We start from the raw sequence: 19666 nt of genomic DNA, 5'->3' as shown, positions 1-19666 counted from the left end.
TTTTAATTTAAAAAAAAGTTATTTATTTTGTTTTTGGCTGCATTGGGTCTTCGTTGCTGCGTGCGGGCTTTCTCTAGTTGCGGCAAGCGGGGGCTACTCTTCCTTGCATTGCGCAGGCTTCTCATTGTGGTGGCTTCTCTTGTTGCAGAGCACGGGCTCTAAGCGCGCCGGCTTCAGTAGTTGTGGCTTAAGGGCTTTGTTGCTCTGCCGCATGTGGGATCTTCTGGGAGGAGGGCTCAAACCTGTGTCCCCTGCATTGGCAGGCGGATTCTTAACCACTGCGCCACCAGGGAAGGCCTTATTTTGTTTTTGAAACAAAGCTATGCAGACCTTTGCAGACCCTCATAGAACCGTGACCTTTGCAGACTCTCATAGAGACGTGACCAGAAGCAGAGACACACAAGATCCCATTATAGCTTTCATGGGTCCAGGCACTTTTGCCTTTGTGGGCCTCTTGCTCCATAAAGACATCTTTAAAATTATTTATCATGACTACATTGGTATAAAGACAAATATTAAGTATTAAAACATTTCATTTGACCTAGAAGTTTAGTTCTTCCTTGATTTTAAAAGAAATTAAACACTTTCATGGGCCTCTAAAATTATCATGGGCCCTAGGGCCTAAGGTAAAAATTGGCCCTGGAGACACACACACACACACACACACACACTCACTCACACTCTCACACACACAGAGTCTTACTCAAACATACACATGGACGTGAACACCTTGCCCCCAGAGCATGGCATGGGCAAGGCAAGTCTCTTGCCATGAGGCTGAATCCCAGGGAACTTCCAGGAGGAGGAGGACTTGAGTGTAGGGGAGAGGGCAGGACCCCTGCTCTGGCTCCCGAGGGCTTGGATCTGTGTGTGTGGGAGCAGGCAGAGCCCTCAGCCTTCTGCCCCTGTTGGGGGTGGGGTGGCAGTGCCAGCTCTGTTTGCTCACAGCATCCTGTAAATAGCCCTGGGGACCCAACTCTGCCAAAGGGAGCCCTCAGCACATTCTTCCATTCTTCTTTTGGCAAAACCCTTGCTACTCTATTCCTCAGTTTCCCCATCCATAAAGCAAGAAGGTTGGATGACCATGGGCTCTGAAAGTCCTTTCCAGTTCTGTAATTTCATAATAAAAATGAGGAGGAAGATACGGAAAGTAAACACTTAGCTCTGTTCACATGCATTATCTCGGTTAATCCTCATAGCACATCAGCCCCATAAGTAAGTTATTGTCCCCATTGTACAGAGAAGCAAACCGAGGCACAGGGAGGTTAAACCTGAGAACAGTGCTTCTCAGCTGTTATGTGAAATCAAGTAAGCTGGGGAATCTGGTTACAACTCACATCTGGTATAGTCTTTTGTGTTTCCATGCAGCCCCTGGGTGATGCCAAGGCTCTGGCTCCAAAAGAAATGTCTGTGAGAATTTCTGAAGCACGAGAGGAGTGGGGTGTGCATGTTTGGGTGTGTGTCCTGCTGTGACCTCCGTGAGGGTAGAGCCCAGGTGGTTAGTAACTGCTGGCTTCTCCATGTCCAGCATTGAGTAGTGAGTGTTACTGGCTGGCTGGGCCCACTCCCCACTGAGCAATCCTGGTTGCCTCCTGGAGAGGGTGTCTGTGGTGTTTCAAGGAAGCAGAGTGGTCCAGATTGGAAACTCTTAGCTTGACCCTCCCAATACCCCTGCATCCTGCATTCAAACTCCTCACTCACCACAGCCCACAAGGTCCGGCATGACCTGGCCTAGGCCGACCGCTGCAGCCTTACCTCCCCCTCCTCTTTGCCATGTTCTACATGCCGTGGTCTCTCTCCCTAGTCTTCAGGGACTTTGTATGTGCTCTTCCCTCTGCCTGGAGCATGCCCCTTTTTCCTCCCTCTAGCTCATACTCTCTTCCTCCAGTTCTCAGCTCCTGTATCCCCTCCTCCAGGAAGCCCTCCCTGGGTCAGTACCCCTCCCCCTGAGAGCCCCCCTCTCCTCTCTGCCTCTCTGGGTTCATTACTGTCTGGGGACAGTCTGGTCTTCTTCACTGGTCTGTATTATTATTCAGGCCCGGGCCAAGGCTGTCCAGGTCACGGCCAAGTCCCCAGCACCGTGCCATGCACTCAGCAGGTGCTCAGTAAATATTTGTTGATTAAATGAATCTTCACCACCCACTCATTTATTCATCCATAAACTCTGACAGACTGCCTTGGACGGAAACATATCTGTCTTGCTCAGATCTGCATAAATGCCTACAGGACAAGGCACACAGATACACAGCATCACACACTCAGATCCCATTATCGTGTACACTCTTTCCCATGTATGCTCACAATTACACACACGCATAGTTTCACATGTGCGGGCATGCAGACACAGCTAAGTAGAGGCCACCCTCAGATGCTGGCTTGTCTCAGGCCCTGGTCCAGGTGCGCTGTGGACCAACCTCTCTCTTGTAGGGGCCAACCTCTCACCCACCCCAACCCAGACCCTCACAGTGTGGTGGTGTATCACTGACTATAACCACTCCAGGCATTGGGTGGCAGGAGTGCTCAGGGAGGCCTGAGCAAACCATGAGGACTTCCTGGTGGAGGTGTTTGGACTACTGTCAAGTCCTGAAAAGATTCAGATAAGGAGGGAGTCCCGGAAAGTCCCTCTCTCCCTACTGTAGACATGTAAGAACAAAGAAGAGGAAGCAGGAGACTGTGGGAAGCTAAAAGGAAGGACTGGACCAAGGTGGTGCGGATAACGGTTTTGGAGACCTTTCCAGCTGCACTCTGAGTGAAAATAATATGAGTAGAATTAATAATATAGCTGGCAGTCACTTAAGAAAACTAAACAGGTGCCAGGTGCTACATACAGATCCACTGTATTTTCTTGTTTAACTCTTCCAATACCATTATAAGGAGGGCACTAGCTGTGTGACAGCAGGCAAGTAACTTAAGTTCTCTGGACCTCAATTTCCTCATCTGTAAAGCGGGGTTAATAATAGTACCTCCTTCCCAGCATTTTGAGGAGTAAATGAGGTTGTATGTAAAAATGCCTAGAACAGTGCCTGGCAGAAAGTATATTCCCTGTAAGTATAAGCTACAATGGCAATTATTATTATCCCCACTCAACAGATGAGTAAACTGAGGCCAGGAGCCCTTAGGGAACTTGCCTGACCTGTGGATTTCTGCGGAGTGAGGGCCGGTTACAACCCAGGTGGTGAGGCTTCACAGTTGTGGGTGGACGGAGGCAGGGCCTCCCCGCTCTGGGGTGTTTGCATGCGTGAGCGCACGTATGGTGATTCCATTGTTCTCTGCGCAAACACCCAGACCCCATCCCACCCCCAGCAGGTCAACCAGCTGCTGGCCACAACCCACAGCCTCCCAGTCATACCCGAGCGGGCTTCCTCTTCACGGCCCAGGGGCCTCCCCACCGGCTCTCCCCCGCCTCCCCTTCCTGCACCTTGAGGACGCCTGCGGCTGGACTGGGTGGTCTCAGGCTGGAGCTGCCCCGTCCCTGACTCAGGCCCCACGCCCCCTCACTGACCCGAATGCGGCCTGCCCGGCCCCCGCAGCCAGACGGACACGGGGGGGGGGGTGTCATGGGGGGGTTCACAGCGGGCCACGTGCCCGCGCCGCCCCGGGTGGCTGAATTCCACCTGTGATTCAGTCGGCTTGTCTGGGCCACTGGGGGGTGCCCTGGCCGGTGATGTCAGCGGCCAGGTATGCGGCCGGGGTTTCTCCGAGGTGACTCAGGCGCCTGAGCTACCCTCTCCCTCCTGCAGACACTCTGGGCAGCTCTCCAGGGCCGGCAGCCAGCAGCCTGACCCTCCCTTCCCGGCCTCCTCCACGCCCTCCACACCCTCCACACCCGTGAGCTGTGGGAACAGCGGGCTTGGGGACAGGCACCAGGCAGATCTCAGAGACTAGGGGCCCACCTGGTGGCAGCCCACCAGGACCTCCCCTGGAGACCAGAACTCACAGGTTATTGTAGGATGAAATTCATTCATTCATTTATTCATTCAATCAGCCATTCAAACACATGTTCTCAGCACCTCCCCTGTGTCAGGCTCTCTAGGCAACAGAGACAGAGCTGAGAACAAGACAGAAATTCCTCACAAAGGCCCATCAGAGCCTGAACACTGTACAACATTATTATTGCTATCGTTACCCCCTCCCGAAATTCCACCAGCCTGCAAGACGCAGGCTGGTTTCTGTTCCTCCAGGCAGCTCTCCAAACAGTTCCAGTTACTTTTAATCCTTAGCCCCCAAACCGTCCCTTGAGGGAAGTCCTTTCAGGATTCTGACCTTCAGCCAGCCTGCTGCAGCCTTTTCTTCCCTCATGGACTTTACTCATTCCCAGTCCCATTGAATGATTTGAACCTCTACTTTCCCCATCCCCAAACTCTGCCCCTCCACTGCCTTCCCCAGAACCTGAGCTTCACAGTGATGATCATGATTGGCCTTGCAGACACTGAGCGCTCCCTAGGTCCTTACACCAGGGTCAAGACTTAGAGACACAGCTTCATTTGGTCACAGCCACCCCTGGAGGAGGCCTGTTGCCATTTTGTAGGAAGGAAACTGACACACAGAGGTATTTTGGTACCCACTAGCTCAGAACCACGCCTGAGTCTGTAGCTCGGATTCTGGACACATGCATACAGGGGCACACAGAGAGGAAGTAGTAATACTGCTGACAGTCAAGTGTGGTATTTTGTAAACATTTATTCTGTACCGAGCACTTTCCAAATGTTCTCTACATGAACTCATTTACTCCCCACAGCAGTCCCATGAGTGAGTACAATTATTCCCATTTTACAGATGAGAAACCTGAGGTACACAGAGGTCCTAATGCTAATACAGTTCAAGTCCACAAATATTGACTGAAGCTCTGCTATATTTCACAGTGTGGTGGGTGCTGAAAATTAGAGCTACACAGCCAGATGCAGCTACAAAGCTGGAAGGCACACAGAGGAGACTGCCACCCAGAAGCACAGAACCATTCACACAGTTACACAAATGTGTGCACTTGACATGGACACACGCGAGTCACTGATTCATTTGCTCAACAAATAATTACTGAGCACCTACTGTGTGCAGGGCAGTGCTGGGGACCCAGTGGTGACCACAACAGCCCTGGGCCCTGCCCTCGTGGGGCACGCAGCCCAGTTGGGGAGACAGTAAACAAACAAATATATAATGAAAAATTGTGATAAACACTGTGGAAAGAACTGTGAGAGACAACTGGCTGACAAACAGTTACCTGCATAGTTACACACAGATGACCGTACATTGAGATCCAGAACTACACACATACACACACAGCCAGAAATGCAAGCTAGAGGCAAAACCGTACACATCCATAGGTACCTACACACACATTGTTTCATGTATGACCACACAAAAAGACTCTCACAAGTACACACACGTGAACACATACATGAACATAAGTCAGCAGGGCTCAAATACCCATACATCCAGATACACAAATGCAAACTGGGGAAACCACTCACTCAGTCCAGCAGTTGCTCTCACACACGAAGGAAGCCTTCCTGAGCATGCTCTCACACAGGAAATCCCAGGTAGACACATTGTCACCGACAGAATCACTCACCAACAGTCACAGCCATTCACAGTCACACACCCAATTTCTTCTCTCTCCTTGGACATTCGCCCCAGCCCTGGTCACATGAAGCTACTGAATGGGGGGTGTCGGGGGTGTGTGTTGGGGATGAGCTATTAAAGCCTTCCAGCTGTGGACAGCTTCCTGGACACAGGATGGAAGGACCTCGGGCTGCTTGTCTGATGAAAGAGCCTCCAGAAAGACACGCAAGAAAAGAAAACCCGAGGGGAGCGGGGAAAGGAACGGGAGGGAGCTCTCGCGCTGTGGCTCTGAGTATGTATGGGCGCGCACAGGTTGTTCACTGTGCCTGTCTCCACTGGTTGGGACCCCAAACGGAACAGTGCACCCAGAAACCCAGGAGTCGGAGGCAAAAGCAGCAGGCCAGAGAAGAGTGCTTGGATCTATTTCAGTTGTTATTGTTTGGGGGAATATGAGACAGCCACGGCGCAGGAGATGCTGGACAGACAGACATGCCTGGGACGAGGGGGCGCAGACGGACAGATACCCAGCGGAGGCGGTCCCAGGTCAGACAGGAGGAGCTGGTGACAAGCAGACGGCGGCTGTCTAAAGGGAAACCGGCAATTTGGGGACCTGGTTCTCCCCCGCTCCCATCACCGCAGCGCCCCCCCACCCCCCACCACCAGGCTCCCGGCCGGCCAGTCTGTCCGCCCGGGCTGGTCCTGGTTGCGCCCTGTGCGGCCGCGCGGCCAGGCCCGGGACAAACAGCCTTCACGTTGCTAAGCGACGGCGTTCCACAGCCCGTCGCGTCACCGCGTCGGCGCGGGCGGGGGGAGGGGGGTGTGCGGAGACAGTGGCCGTGTCGTTTGTTGACGTTGCCTGGCAACCGCCGTGGCGCTGCCGGGCAACGCCGGCCGACTGTTCCTTCTCTTAAAGGGCCAGGAACACTTTACTGGCTCCAGCTCGGACCGCGTCGCGGGACTGAGGCGCTGCTGGGAGAGGAGAGGGTTGCTCCCCAGGTGTCGGGGAGGTTTAGGGGATTGGAGACCGGGTTATGCCCTCTTGGAGTAGAGGAAGAATACGAGGCAGGAGCTGTTGATATTTGGACTAAAGTTTTTGAGATGTTAGTGTAAGATGTTAGGTTGATTGCACATGTGCATAGGCGCACTTGTGGGCACGCACGTCCACGGGGCAGTAGGTGGCAGAAATAAACGGAGAGAGAGCCCTGGGTTCAAATACCCACTCTGTGACCTTGACCTGTAACTTCCTTTTTCTGAGCCTCTTTCCTTCCTGAATTGGGAGTGAAAACATCACCCGCCTCCAGAATTGTGAGTGTATGAAATCCTGTTAAGCACTTAGTACATAGTAAGTGCTCCGTACATAACAAGTATAATTATGTTATTTAACAACTGGGTTCTGTCCCTTCTTCACTGGGATTTGGAATAAATGATATGGTGTTTGTAAAGTACTTATTGCAGCACAGCGTGCTTAATACACGGGGGCTGTCATATTATCACTGATATTTTTATTATTTCCTCCAGTCTGTAAAGGAGCACATCACAGGGCATTGGCAGTCATTGCCTTTCTTGGTGTCTTGGCGTGCAAAGGCAATGGAATCAGGCAGATGAGGTTGGAATTCTTGTCCTACTGGACCCTGGCTGTGTGACCCCAGAGCAAGTGCCTTGCCCTCTCTGACCCTCTACGTCCTCCTCAGTGAAACCTATGATCTCTCACTTCTCACAGAGTCACTTCCAGGTAACAGTCCTGGGTTAGGGGTCCCCTCTCATTGGGCGTGTCAGGTCACTGCCCCACGTCTGCAGCATGACTCATGGGGCTATGTTATGTAAAGCTCCTAGATTCTGCACAGAGGGCAGGTTATATAAACGTGTTTAACGTGCATCCTACATGTAGGGCCTAGGGAGGGAACCTGGCTTGGTAAGCCTGCAATTGTCAAACTACGGCACTGGTGGCTTCTAGGAAGTAGAGCCTATAAAATGTGGGCCACATGTATACTGTTGAAAACGTGCCCCTCTTGGGGTCTCTCTATCCCCCGAAATGACTGTCTGTCTCTCAGTCTCTGTCTCTTAATATGCCTCCAATTTCTCTCTGCATCTTTCTGACCCTGTCTCTCTGTCTCTGTGGCACCATCTCTGTGCATTTCTGTCACTCTGTGTCTCTGTTCCCCTGAGTCCCTTTCTGGATTTCTGCCCCCCTCCCACTTCCCTTTCTCTGAGCCTTTATCCATTTCTGGGTCTGCCTCTGTGTCTTTGTGATTCTCTTTTATTATTTAATTTAACTCCCAAACTTGTTCCCATCGATTCTGGACAGCTCCAAGCCCCTCACAGCTGAGTGCTGTGGGGTGCTGGGATGGCTCCTCTGCTCTCTGGACCTCTGCTCTTCCCTTTGTGCAAAATTAGATGGAGTAGCTAGTGCAAGTCCCCATCACCTGGGGAGCTTGATAAAAGTGGATTGCCCCAGTCCCACACCCAAAAGCTGTGGGTCGGAATCTCAGAGAAAGAAGTGGCAGGGATTATGACGTGTGAGATCCTGCCTGAGTAATTCTGAGCAGCTGACCTGAGGCCTCCACACATGTGTCCCAATGCCAGTTTTTTTTAAATGTTTTTTTTAATTGAAGTATAGTTGATTTACAAGGTTGTGTTAGTTTCAGGTGTACAGCAAAGTGATTCAGTTTATATATATATATATTTTTCAGATTCTTTTCTCTTATAGATTATCACAAAATATTGAGTATAGTTTTCTCTGCTATACAGTAGGTCCTTGTTGGCTGATGCCAGGTTCTGATGTCACATAATAGGTGAGGTTCTGCGGAGACACGTGGCCAGGGAGAAGAGTGATTTCCCCTGCAGGTAGAGGGTCCTGAGTGTGAGGAGTCAGAGAGACAGATCTGGGGGTCAGGGTGGGGACAGAGAGAGACAAAGATAGCAAGACAGAAAGAGAGAGAGAGAGAGAGAGAGAGAAAGAGACCGAGAGATATGGAAACACAAAGAGATAAAGCCAGAAATTGCGTTTGCTGCACATCACCTGAAAAGGTACCTCCACGGGGGAGGGCCACGTACCTATCTGCCTGTGAGTGTGTGACTGTATTAAACAGGTCACTGCAGGCAGCACTGGGGTGTGTCTGGGTCCAGTGCTGGGACTGAGTGCGGGAAGCGGATGCTGGGCTGGGAGGTTCTGGGTGTACCCTCTCTACATGTACATGCCTGCCTTTAAGCAAGTGTTCCGGGCCAGCATGGGTGACTACCTGACAACCGGAACACCAGTCAGGCAGCATTCTCCATCAGGCCACCACTTTCTACGCCCACTGGGTGTGGTTGATGAGGATATAGCTCCAGGGGTCCTGGGGCCCACATGGATAAGTTTAGGTATAGTTCCAGACTCTGAGGGTGTTTTGGATTTGGGAATAGCCAACCTAATAGAGGGGTACCGTCTTTGGAGCCAGACTGAGCTGAGTCCTTGGGCAAGTTGAGTGACCTCCTGGGGCCTCAGTTTCTGCATCTGTAAAATGGGGATGATAAGGACTTCTATGAAGATTTTGTGAGCACCCCCTAACATCATGGTAACTAATGCCATCTACTGCGGGCTTGCCATGAATGTGCCTGTCAGCATATTCTACAGCTCTATGTTCAAACACTTCCAGAATCTGATCCCTGCTGCACCTTCCAAGTCACCATCACCTCTTGCCTGGACGATTGCCTGGGGATCCTCACTGGTCTCCCTGCCTCCACTCTGGCCTCCCAAAGTCTATTCCCCACATACAGCCAGAGGGATGCTATTTAAATCAAAATCAGTCCATGTCCCTCTTTTGCTCAAAACCTTCCCATGGCTCCTAACTCACTCAGAATAAAAACCAAAGCGCTCACCATGGCCCACAGGCCCCGTGTCTCTGCCACTCCCTCTCTCCTTGCTTTCTCTGCTCCAACCACATGGGCCTCCGGCTGTGAATCCAACACACCAGGCATGTTCCCACCTTAAGGCCTTTGCACCCGCTTCTCCCTCTGACGGGCATGCTCTTGGCCGGGATATCTGCAGGCTCCTCTCTCACCAACTTCCAGGCTTTGCTCAAGCATCACCTTCTCAGGTCGGCCTTCTCTGACCACCCTATTTAAAACGGCTGCCCCAACCCTCCCTCCCTCTCCACCTCCCCGGCAATGACCACTTCCCAGTGTGTTACATAATGTGCTAATTTGTGCTTCTATATCGTCCATCACCTCCTTCCCCACTCCCGAAGTGGAAGCTCCCACGAAGACAGGGATCTTTGTTTTGCTCTCTGTTGAATTCCCAGCACTTACCACAGTGCAGGGCACATAATGGGTGCTCGATAAATATCTGTTGAACGAATGAATGACGGATGGGATGTGCCAGGAGTGTGCCACGAGCTCCAGGTCGGTGAATTCACTGAATCCTTACGACAGCCCTACTGTCACGACAGCCCTCTGTGCTGGGCGCTACCCATTTTACAAATACGGAAACTGAGGGTCAGAGAGGGAGGCCCCTGAGACAGAAGCGCAATGGCCCAGACGATCTGAGGCAGATTATCCTGCCTTCAGGGGCGTCCCTGCGGACCCGTGGGGTGTCTGTGTTTAGCCTCGCCATCCCCGAGTTTATTTCGGGGCCCGGTCCTTGTTTGCTTTGTCGCGCGGTCTCTTTATCACTGCGCCCCAGACAGCTCCCTGTGGCTTCAGCCTCCACGAATTTCTCGAGGTTTTCTGGCTCCGGGGCCCTGAACCTCTACTTCCGCGTTGCCGTCTCCCCGGGTTTCTGCGCCCTGCGGGCCTCCGGAGGCGAAGGCCCCTGCCCTGAGAGCCCGCCCCGCCTCCGCGCGCAGTCTCGGCCTCGGCGCGGCTGGGCTCGCAGCTGGCCGCCCTGGGGCGGGCGGGGCCTGTTGCCCGGAGACCAATGTTTTGCCGCTGCAAACTGGGTCTCTAGGCCACCGCGGGAGGGCGGCCTGGGAACCGGAGCCGGGCCTGGGAGCGGGCCGGCGAAGGGCGCGGGCGGCCGGGGGCCTGGGGCCGGGGGACCCGGCGGCTGTCTGGAGCCGGGAGGGTATGGGGGACCCGATTTGGCGGGAATGAAGTAGAGATACTGGGGCAGTTTCGGGGAAACAAGAGAGGGCTGGCATTAGGGACGAGAAAGAGTATTCGGGGTCAGTTTGAGGGAGGTGGGAAGGGGTTTGGGGGAGACAGATGATGGGGGAAGTTTGGGGGAGCCAAGGGAGGAGATTGGGAAGGCGGGGGCGGGGTAGGAAGTGGGGGCTAGTTTGAGGGACCCGGTAGAGGGGCCCGCGGATGGGTGAGTGAAGGAGGGCGTGGGAAAATGGACGTTTAGGGGATTCAGAAATCACAGGGGACTGGTGTGAGGGCAGGGAGTTTGGGTAGAGGACATATTTCCAGGCTCGGGGAAAGAGGTGAAATTTAGGGAGGACAAGATGTGAGGGTAGAGAGTTTGGGGGAGATAGGGATTCTTGAGGAGGAGGAGGCTTAAACGGGCCGGAAACAAGGGTGAATCAGAGGAGAGGGTGCCCTTGCCACTTCCAGGCTCCTGGCGGGAGGGCCTCTCCCCGCGCATTGTCCCCAGCCTGGCCAGGACGTCCGGCGACATCCCTGGGGACGCGACGTCGGGGGTTATGTAACAGTGCCAGGCCCCGGGGAGCGGCGGAAGTTAGGACTCCCGGGTTCCTCTCCACGCCCCATCCCAAGGGAGCGACACGGGTCGGGATCCCGGAGCGGCTTGTGACATCACACTTGGGCGGAGTCCATCAGAGGCACTAACTCCTTTTTTTGCTCACCCCCACCCCACTCGGGAGCGAGGACTGAGATCTGAGACCCTAGGTGGGGAGGGGTATCCCTAGCAACGCCATTGGCTGAGGTGGCCTGATGGCCAGGGCTGTTAGGCAAAAAGGTAAACTGAGTCCCAGAGAGTGCTGACCGCTTTCATTTGATTCAGTCATTCAACAAAGATGTATTGCGCCCCTACTGTGTGCCAGTTATGTCCTAGGTGATGGGGACCCAGCAGCAAACAAAACAGATGTCCCTGATCTCAGCAGCCTCTGGGCTGACCCCTGATTCTGAGCCCAGACCTACTCCATCCCAGCCAAACGTTGTTGAAACTAGACCTTCTTCACTAAACAGAACACCAAAACGTGGATCCTCTCACCCAACTTTCCCTAGTGCAGGGGGCAGAACACATCTCTCAGCTGCTGAGTCCCTGGTCTCTAAATGACTGCATCCCTGTCACCCCCACCCCCTGTGGCCTGTCACTTCCTCCCATCCTCATCCCCCCCATGGGGCATGACTAGAGATGCTGGTCATGACAGGCAGGTGGCGAATCACTCAGACGTCATAACAGCCAGCTGTGCTATCACCGTGTCCCTGAGATGTCATCAAGCAGCCTCAGTCTCTTCCTATGAACACCTCTGGGGCCTAAGGAGAGGGTTCTGCCCTGCTGCCAGGGGTACCTCAGCCTCCCAAACGGAGTGACTTACTTCCACCTAAGCCCTTCATCAGAAGGCTCTGGAAGGTGCCTTCCTAGCTTTCCTCACTCCTCCTCCAGGCAGCCCCCTTGAACTCCCTGCCACTCCCCTCTAGTCCCCTGGGCTCTGGCCCTTTGGACTTTTTCCTCTCTGATCTCACCTGCTCCCATACCTTCAATTTTGAAAAACCTTCAAAGCCAGGCCCTTGATAGGACACATTCCTGCATTTCTCTAAGCCTCAGGCTTCACTTCTCTAAAATGGGTATAGCAATGGTGCCTGGCCAACACACTGGGTGGTGAGTGATTTGAGCAATGTCATTTCTGTGACGGGCTTAGCACAGGCTGGGGACATCGTGAGAGCTCAATGAATCCTACTGGCCAAGGTACACAAGAAATAGTTAACAGTGAGAAGTGGGGATCAGAGGAAGGAAGAGAATTTACTTTGTCAATGTATACTCTTGTATTTGCCAATACATGTTCCCCCAATTTTTAAAACATTTAATTAATTAATTTTTGGCTGCCTTGGGTCTTCATTGCTGCACACCAGCTCTCTCTACTTGAGATGAGCACGGGCTACTCCCGTTCCAGTGCACGGGCTTCTCATTGCACTGGCTTCTCTTGTTGGGGAGCACAGGCTCTAGGTGCACAGGCTTCAGTAGTTGAAGCACAAGAGATTACTTGCTCTGCAAAGCGTGGGATCTTCCCAGATCAGGGCTTGAACCCCTGTCCCCTGCATTGGCAGGCGGATTCTTAACCACTGCACCACCAGGGGAGCCCTTCACTGACTTTCAAATCTGTTCTCTCCTCCTCTTTCCCCTCCTCCCACTCCTACCTAGGTTCAGGCCCCTCCTTTCCCCCTCCCTTCCTCAGTCTACCTCAAGGAAGCAGTCAGAAAGGTATTTAAACCTTCCTCTGTCCCTCCCCTGCTCAGAACCTGCCATGGCTCCCCAGTGCCCTTGGGGGAGCTCCTCACTGTGTGTCCAGGCTCCTCACCATGGCCCATGGGGCCCATTTCTGTCTGGTCCTTGCTGACTTTTCCAGCCTCCTAATTCTTTCATCCAACTACATGATTCCTCTTGCCTTAAAGGATCCTCCAGCTCAGTCCCTTTGCCTGGCAGTCGAGTCCCATCCAGACAACATAACAGTTGGACACCTGGCTAAAGCTTGGTGTCCACTAGGGACAGGGACACCACTTGAGGCTGCCTTCCATCCACAGCCAAAGAGTTCTGCCTGAATTTTCACCGAAGCAACATCTGTCTACTACACTGTGCTCCCTGGGTTCACACAGGTCAGGGCTGTTTCTGTCCTGTGATATTTCTGAGACTAGAAGGATGCAGACTTTGAATCTCAGGTAAATGCGGTATAAGACCCTTGAGGCTGATACTTGGAGTGGGCACTGAAAAAGTCACAGGATATCAGAGTGGGAAGGTGCCCAGAAGATCCAAGTGCAAGAGGGAGCAGGCCCAGAGGGAGCAGGGTTCCGGGCTGTTCCCACTGCCTGGAGCTGTCGTGTCCCATCACTGACTTGCAAGAGAGGGAAGAATCATAGTAGAATTGGGTTTGTTGAACTAAACAGTGGGTGCCAGGCTGAGCCCTGACTCTGGTGACCCCAACCTTGGTGATAGACCTGCGTGACCCCAGTCTGAGCCCCAACCCTGGCCCAGGCCTGAATCCCTGATCCTGGGCACAGTATGAGCCCTGAAACTGGCTAAGACCCAGAACTAAGCCCACTCAATCCACTGTAGAAACTAAGCAAGAAGTCAGAGCCTCATCCCCAGCCCTCTGCTTGCTGGTCTGGTGTGACTTCCTGTGACCTCCCCATCCTCCCCCCCCCATAGAAGTGGAGCTGAGAACTGGAAGGGGGGGCGGATTCAGAGAGGCGCAAGATTCGTGCTGTGGCTGGGGAGGGAGAATAGGGACAGGACTTCGGGAAGAGTAGGTTGAGGACTCGGGGAGGGGGCGGCAGGGCTAGGAGTGAAGATTAGGATAGGGAAGGGGGAGGTAGATAATGGTCAGGGATGAAGAATGGAGGGGAAGCAGAGGATGCGGGGTACCAGGAGACAGGGGATTGGGGGGATGGAGGATTGGGGGTGCTGATTCGAGGCTGGTGACAGGTTGGGGTCAATGCGGCGACGGCGGGGGCCGATCGTCCGGCCGGGGCTGCGCGGCGAGGCCCAGTCGAGCCCAGGCCCACCCCCAGCCCCCCCGCCCCACGCTGCCTCCCCCTTCCGCTCCCCGGAAGCGCTGAGTCGCACTGCCTTATCTGGAGGCCGCTATTTCGGGCTCAGCTCCTAGCGCGAGGACTATTTTTAGCGGCGCTCGGGTAAAAATGGACGCGGCGCCGCGCGAGTTCCAGAGGCCGTGCGCGCTCCCTCGCGAGAACTGGGGGCCGGGGCCGCGCGCCTGAGTCACCTCCCGCCCAACCGCCCCACTTCGAGGAGCGCGGACACCCCCCCGCCCCCATCCGCACGAACTCTTGGGTTCCTGGACGCCTGGAAGCCAGCGCGGCTCAGAATATTCCAGGACTATCGGGACGCATCCAACCGGGCTGCATCCAACCGGGCTGCATCCAACCGGGCTCAAGCGGCTGAGCGCTGACTTTTGGGCAGAGGCGCTGCGCCCTCTGGTGGCTCCTGCGGGGATAGCAGGCAGGGGCTGGGCCAAGACTTCACACACCCCCAGACCCCCAACCTCCGCCACACACCCATTTTATAAATGAGGAAACTGAGGCCTGGAGAGGAACTGGATTGCATCATGAATTGCAAGGTACGCTCTTTCGGTTTCAGCTTGGACACTTCCCTTAATGGAGAACCCAGTACCTATCAAAAAACTAGGCACTCTGTTTTTATAAGCAGTATTTATCTAGTCATTCAACAAGTAATTATCAAGGGCTTGCTGGGTGCTGGGAACACAGCAGTGAACAAGGCAGAAGAGAGATCCTTGCCCTCGTGAGGCTGACGTTCTAATGGGGGAGACAAACAGTAAATAAATAAGGTGATTTCAGATTGTGGGTAAGCACTGTAAGGGAAATTAAATGGGAGAATAGATTATAATAAAGGGGATACTTTGGTAAGAGTAGTCAGGGAAGGCCTTTTTCTGAGGAGGTGACATTCTAAAATGACCTTCTGGTTTCATGCAGTCCCCTCACTCATCCCATTTCATAGACCTGGAGACAGAAGCCTGGAGAAGAACCGGTTGGGGACTGAGCTTGTACAGTGTAGATTACATGAGCTTTCACTGCGTAAATTGTTCAGTTCCAGTTTGGTCTCCTCCTGAGCCTGGGAGCTCATTTCTTCCAGCATAGACACTCATCATCAGTAGTAGTAATACTGATTACTAGTTTTTAAATAATAGCTACCTTTTATCCAGCACCTGCTGTTTACCTAGCAGTCTACTAAATGTCTCACCTGCGTTAATTCATGGAATCCTCACCCTAATCCTTAGAGGTGAGGTACTATTCCCACGCCCCATTAACGTATGAGAAAATCTGTTTTCCAACCTTCCTTTCCTCCCAGCCACGTGGGCATCTACAGTTTTGCCGGCCTTCTTCTTGTTCTTTGGGAAACCACCGCTTTCTCAATTTCAGTTCACCTGGCTGTCTTGGGGCTCACCCCATCCTCCGTTTCCAGGGAATGGCACGTGTCCTAGGCCCAGCCAATCACAGTATTCCAGTTGGGCTGTCCGTTGACGACAGTGATTGGTTCAGAGGTGAGCATGTGACCCATTTAGGACAACGAATGATGGGACCATTGGCTAGGAGCACTTTCTTCCCTTTGGGGTGGCTAAGAGGATGAGATGTGAGCGTAAAGCTGCTAGGGCTATCTTTGCTACCTCAAGGAAAGTCTTTCTGAGGAAAAAGAATCAGAGAAATATGAAACCCAGAGATGGGACAGTGACTTCATATCATCATTTGAGCTCCTGGATCAAGCTGTAACTGAAGCTGGTGTACTCAACCTTCTGATCATGTGAACCAATACATTTCCTTAAACTAGTTTGCATTTGAAACTGAGAGACTCCCAGTTAATTCGCTTTCCCTCTCTATGCCCCCCCCCACCAGGAACTGGTCCTGACACTTTCCACTGCCCCTAGTCCTTGGGAATGGATCACTGTACCCCCTGAAGTACCCATTCATTACACACTGCCCCCAGGGAGGCATGTACTGCTTGCATACATCTGTGCCCTCTACCCGCCACTGGGCAGGCACTCCTGTGGGGACTTTGGGTCTGCTCATCTTCCTGTCCCCAGGTACAGACCAGGATGAGAACCTGATACCAAGGCTACTGTCCCGGGCAGGACCACTTTCTGCTGTCATCACTGGCTGATGGTGAAGTTACCCTACTGCACCTTCCACTTTCTCCCACTGTCAGGATTTCAGCCCTGTCTGAGCTCTGTCGGCCTCCCAGCCTCTGCTTCACCGTCTCTCCTGTGCTCCAGACCCATGTGTCTAGAAGCCTCTTGAATGCCTTCCTCCGGTTGTCCCACAGATTTTCACCCTGACCTCAACAGCTTCCTCCTACACCTGTGCCTCCTTCTCCCGGGTCCCCAGCTCAGGCGTAGTCCCACATAGACCCTGTCTCCTGGGCCAGAGTTCTAGGCCTCCTCCTGGTACCTTCCTCCCCTTACCTCCCATAACCCATCACTCATCTCCATTCTATCTTTTAAAGATTTTATATATTCTCCTTCCTCCCCCTCCTTACGCTGGTCCAGTTGTCTATTTGGTCCCTTTTCCCCACTTCATCCTTCATGTCTATACTCATCCCTGGTTTCCTGCCCCAGTTCTGCCCCTTCCCATCTAGAAGGATTTTGCTAAACCACAAACCTACTCCTGTCAGGTCTCTCCCCTGCTCAGAGCCTGCTACGATTCCCCAGTGCTCTAGTCCTGTGACCTACGAGGCCTTCCGTGGCCTGTTGCTTTCTTCAACCCCATCTCTTGCCCCCCACCCCTTTCCCCAGCACACATTCACTTTGCCCTCTAACAATACTCAAACAGCTTGCCTTTCCCCAAATGCATTGTTCATACCTCCCGACTTGAACATTCGGCTCCCTCTGCCCAAATACCTTTCCCATCCTTCTCCACCTAGTGACTGTTTTTCCATGCTTTGAGGTACAACATAGCTATCCCCTCCGCTGAGAAACCTGGCATGACTCCCTCCGACCTAAGCAGGGCCCCCGCCTCTCAAGAAACCTGGTCACTGTTGTAGCTCATTCTCTGCCTGACTACGTGTCGGCCCCTGACCACATGTCGGGCTCTGACCACATGTCGGGCCCTGACCACATGTCGGGCCCTTTGCACGCAGCGTCTCACTGAGTTCCCCCAACAGCCCTCAGGGCACAGGGACAAACACTTCCAGTTTCTGGATGAAGAAACTGGGACTCCTGGAAGGAATCACAGCTAGGGAGGGGACAGAGTCAGGATTTGAACTTGTGATCTCACGCAGCCTGGCTCACCCATGAGTACTTTATCTCTGTTTTGGAAGTTTTTATTTTATAACACTCTCAGTAGAGGCACACATGTATATAATTTATGAATAAAAAATATACTCCATATACCAAGTGGCCACAAAGTACTGCCTGGCACTGTGGTCTCTCTCGGTTAAGTAGCTTCTTCACCTGGGTCTGGTGGAGGCAGGGATTTGAGAGTGTTCTTTAAGGCCACATCTTTGACATGAGCATCAGTTGCTCTGTTTGAATATGCTTCTGACATGGATTGTTCCAGAACATCCCAAGAAATCCCGAGGCTCAGCGGCCCCGGAACACATGGCGCTCCAGCATCTGATGTCCTCCCAGATGGAGAGACAGCAAATTCCATGGGCCAGCACTGTCCACAAGAAATAGGACACTAGCCACATATTCAAGCTTAAATGCCCTAGTAGCCACACTAAAAAAAAAAAACCAAAAGAAACAGGTGAAAATAATTTGTTCCTGTATTTTATTTAACCAGATAGATGCAAAATATTATTTCATACATACTCAATGTCAGCAGTTTTTTCTTTATAAATTTATTTATTTATAGATGCAAGATATTATTTCATACGTAGTCAATGTCAGCCGTTTTTTTTCTTTATAAATTTATTTATTTATGGCTGCGTTGGGTCTTCGTTGTGGTGCGCGGGCTTCTTATTGCGGTGGCTTCTCTTGTTGCGGAGCACGGGCTCTCAGCACGTGGGCTTCAGTAGTTGTGGCTCGTGGGCTGTAGAGTGCAGGCTCAGTAGTTGTGGCGCACGGGCTTAGTTACTCCGCGGCATGTGGGATCTTCCCGGACCAGGGCTCGAACCCATGTCCCCTGCGTTGGCAGGCAGATTCTTAACCACTGCTCCACCAGGGAAGTCCCTCATCAGTTTTTTAAATGAGATAGTTACATTCTTTTTAATCACGCTAAGTCTATGAAATCTGGTGTGGATTTTACACTCATGACACATCTCATTTTGGACCAGCCATGTTTCAAGTGCTTAAAAGCCACGTGTAGCCAAGTGGCTGCCATATTGGACATCACGGCAGTAGACGGTGCCTGACCACGGATCTGGGAGTATGGCTTCCTCAAAGTCCAGCTTTAACATGGGACAGTGTACCTCCAGGTGACAGCATGGCTTAAGGTTAAGATCCTAGACTCTGAAGCCAGACTGTGGGGTTCAAGCTCTGGAACTTCCAAACTGCCACTCCAGCCTCTCTGCACCTCAGTTTATTCTGCTATGAAAGGAGAATCACCAGCAAGACATCAGAGGGTTTTTTGTGAGGATTAAAGGAGTTAATAGATTATTATTTTATTTTTTTTTGCGGTACGCGGGCCTCTCACTGTTGTGGCCTCTCCCATTGCGGAGCACAGGCTCCGGACGCGCAGGCTCAGCGGCCACGGCTCAGGGGCCATGGCTCAGGGGCCCAGCTGCTCCGCGGCATGTGGAATCTTCCCGGACCGGGGCATGAACCCGTGTCCCCTGCATCGGCAAGCGGACTCTCAACCACTGCGCCACCAGGGAAGCCCGAGTTAATAGATATTTAAACACTTAGAACAGGGCACATATTAAGTGCTGTATGGGTGTTGATTTTTATTATTATTTGGCATTTTGTGAAAGAGAAAATCTCTCGACTCCACATTAACAGTTGAAGAATGAAAAACTCCCTTAAAGACCTCCCATCCTGGGCTTCCCTGGTGGCGCAGTGGTTGAGAGTCCGCCTGACGATGCAGGGGGACACGGGTTCGTGCCCCAGTCCGGGAAGATCCCACGTGCCGCGGAGCGGCTGGGCCCCTGAGCCATGGCCGCTGAGCCTGCGCGTCCGGAGCCTGTGCTCCGCAACGGGAGAGGCCACAGTGGTGAGAGGCTCGCGTACCGGAAAAAAAAAAAAAAAAAGCCTTCCCATCCTTGTGGAAGATGTCCAGAACATGGGGGACACACGGGACTTCTAACCGCCACAGGTAGGACGCACAGACCACTCTGGGCTCTCAAGGGCAAATGCTTCAACATTCTCCACTGGAACGGGCGTGTGCAATGACAAAGCTTTGGACACCTCCCAGTCTAAACTCTGCCACGTATTGTCCTGTTCTCATTTTTCTGTTTTGATCTGTGTAGTGGGTTGAATGGTGTGCCCTTCCCCCCACCCAAGATAAGTCCACCTGAGACCTGTCAGTGGGAACTTATTTGGAA

At 52.7% G+C, this 19666-nt stretch overlaps 1 protein-coding gene and 1 long non-coding RNA gene across 2 annotated transcripts in view; one reads left to right on the top strand and one right to left on the bottom strand.

Moving 5' to 3' along the window:
- RTN2 (reticulon 2) overlaps positions 1–19666 on the top strand; it is a 51793-nt gene that overhangs the window by 25231 nt on the left and 6896 nt on the right. The window lies entirely within an intron of this gene.
- LOC109549968 (uncharacterized) lies at positions 6240–14114 on the bottom strand. The gene is made up of 3 exons (XR_002176366.3): positions 9418–14114; positions 8982–9052; positions 6240–8413 (listed from the first exon to the last, which is right to left on the bottom strand). It is a non-coding gene; the product is annotated as an uncharacterized lncRNA (long non-coding RNA).

Source organism: Tursiops truncatus, chromosome 19, assembly GCF_011762595.2.
Source record: "Tursiops truncatus isolate mTurTru1 chromosome 19, mTurTru1.mat.Y, whole genome shotgun sequence".
Classification (NCBI taxonomy): domain Eukaryota; kingdom Metazoa; phylum Chordata; class Mammalia; order Artiodactyla; family Delphinidae; genus Tursiops; species Tursiops truncatus.
The sequence above is the reverse complement of the archived record's forward strand: the minus strand, read 5'-3'. Positions and strand labels throughout refer to the sequence as shown.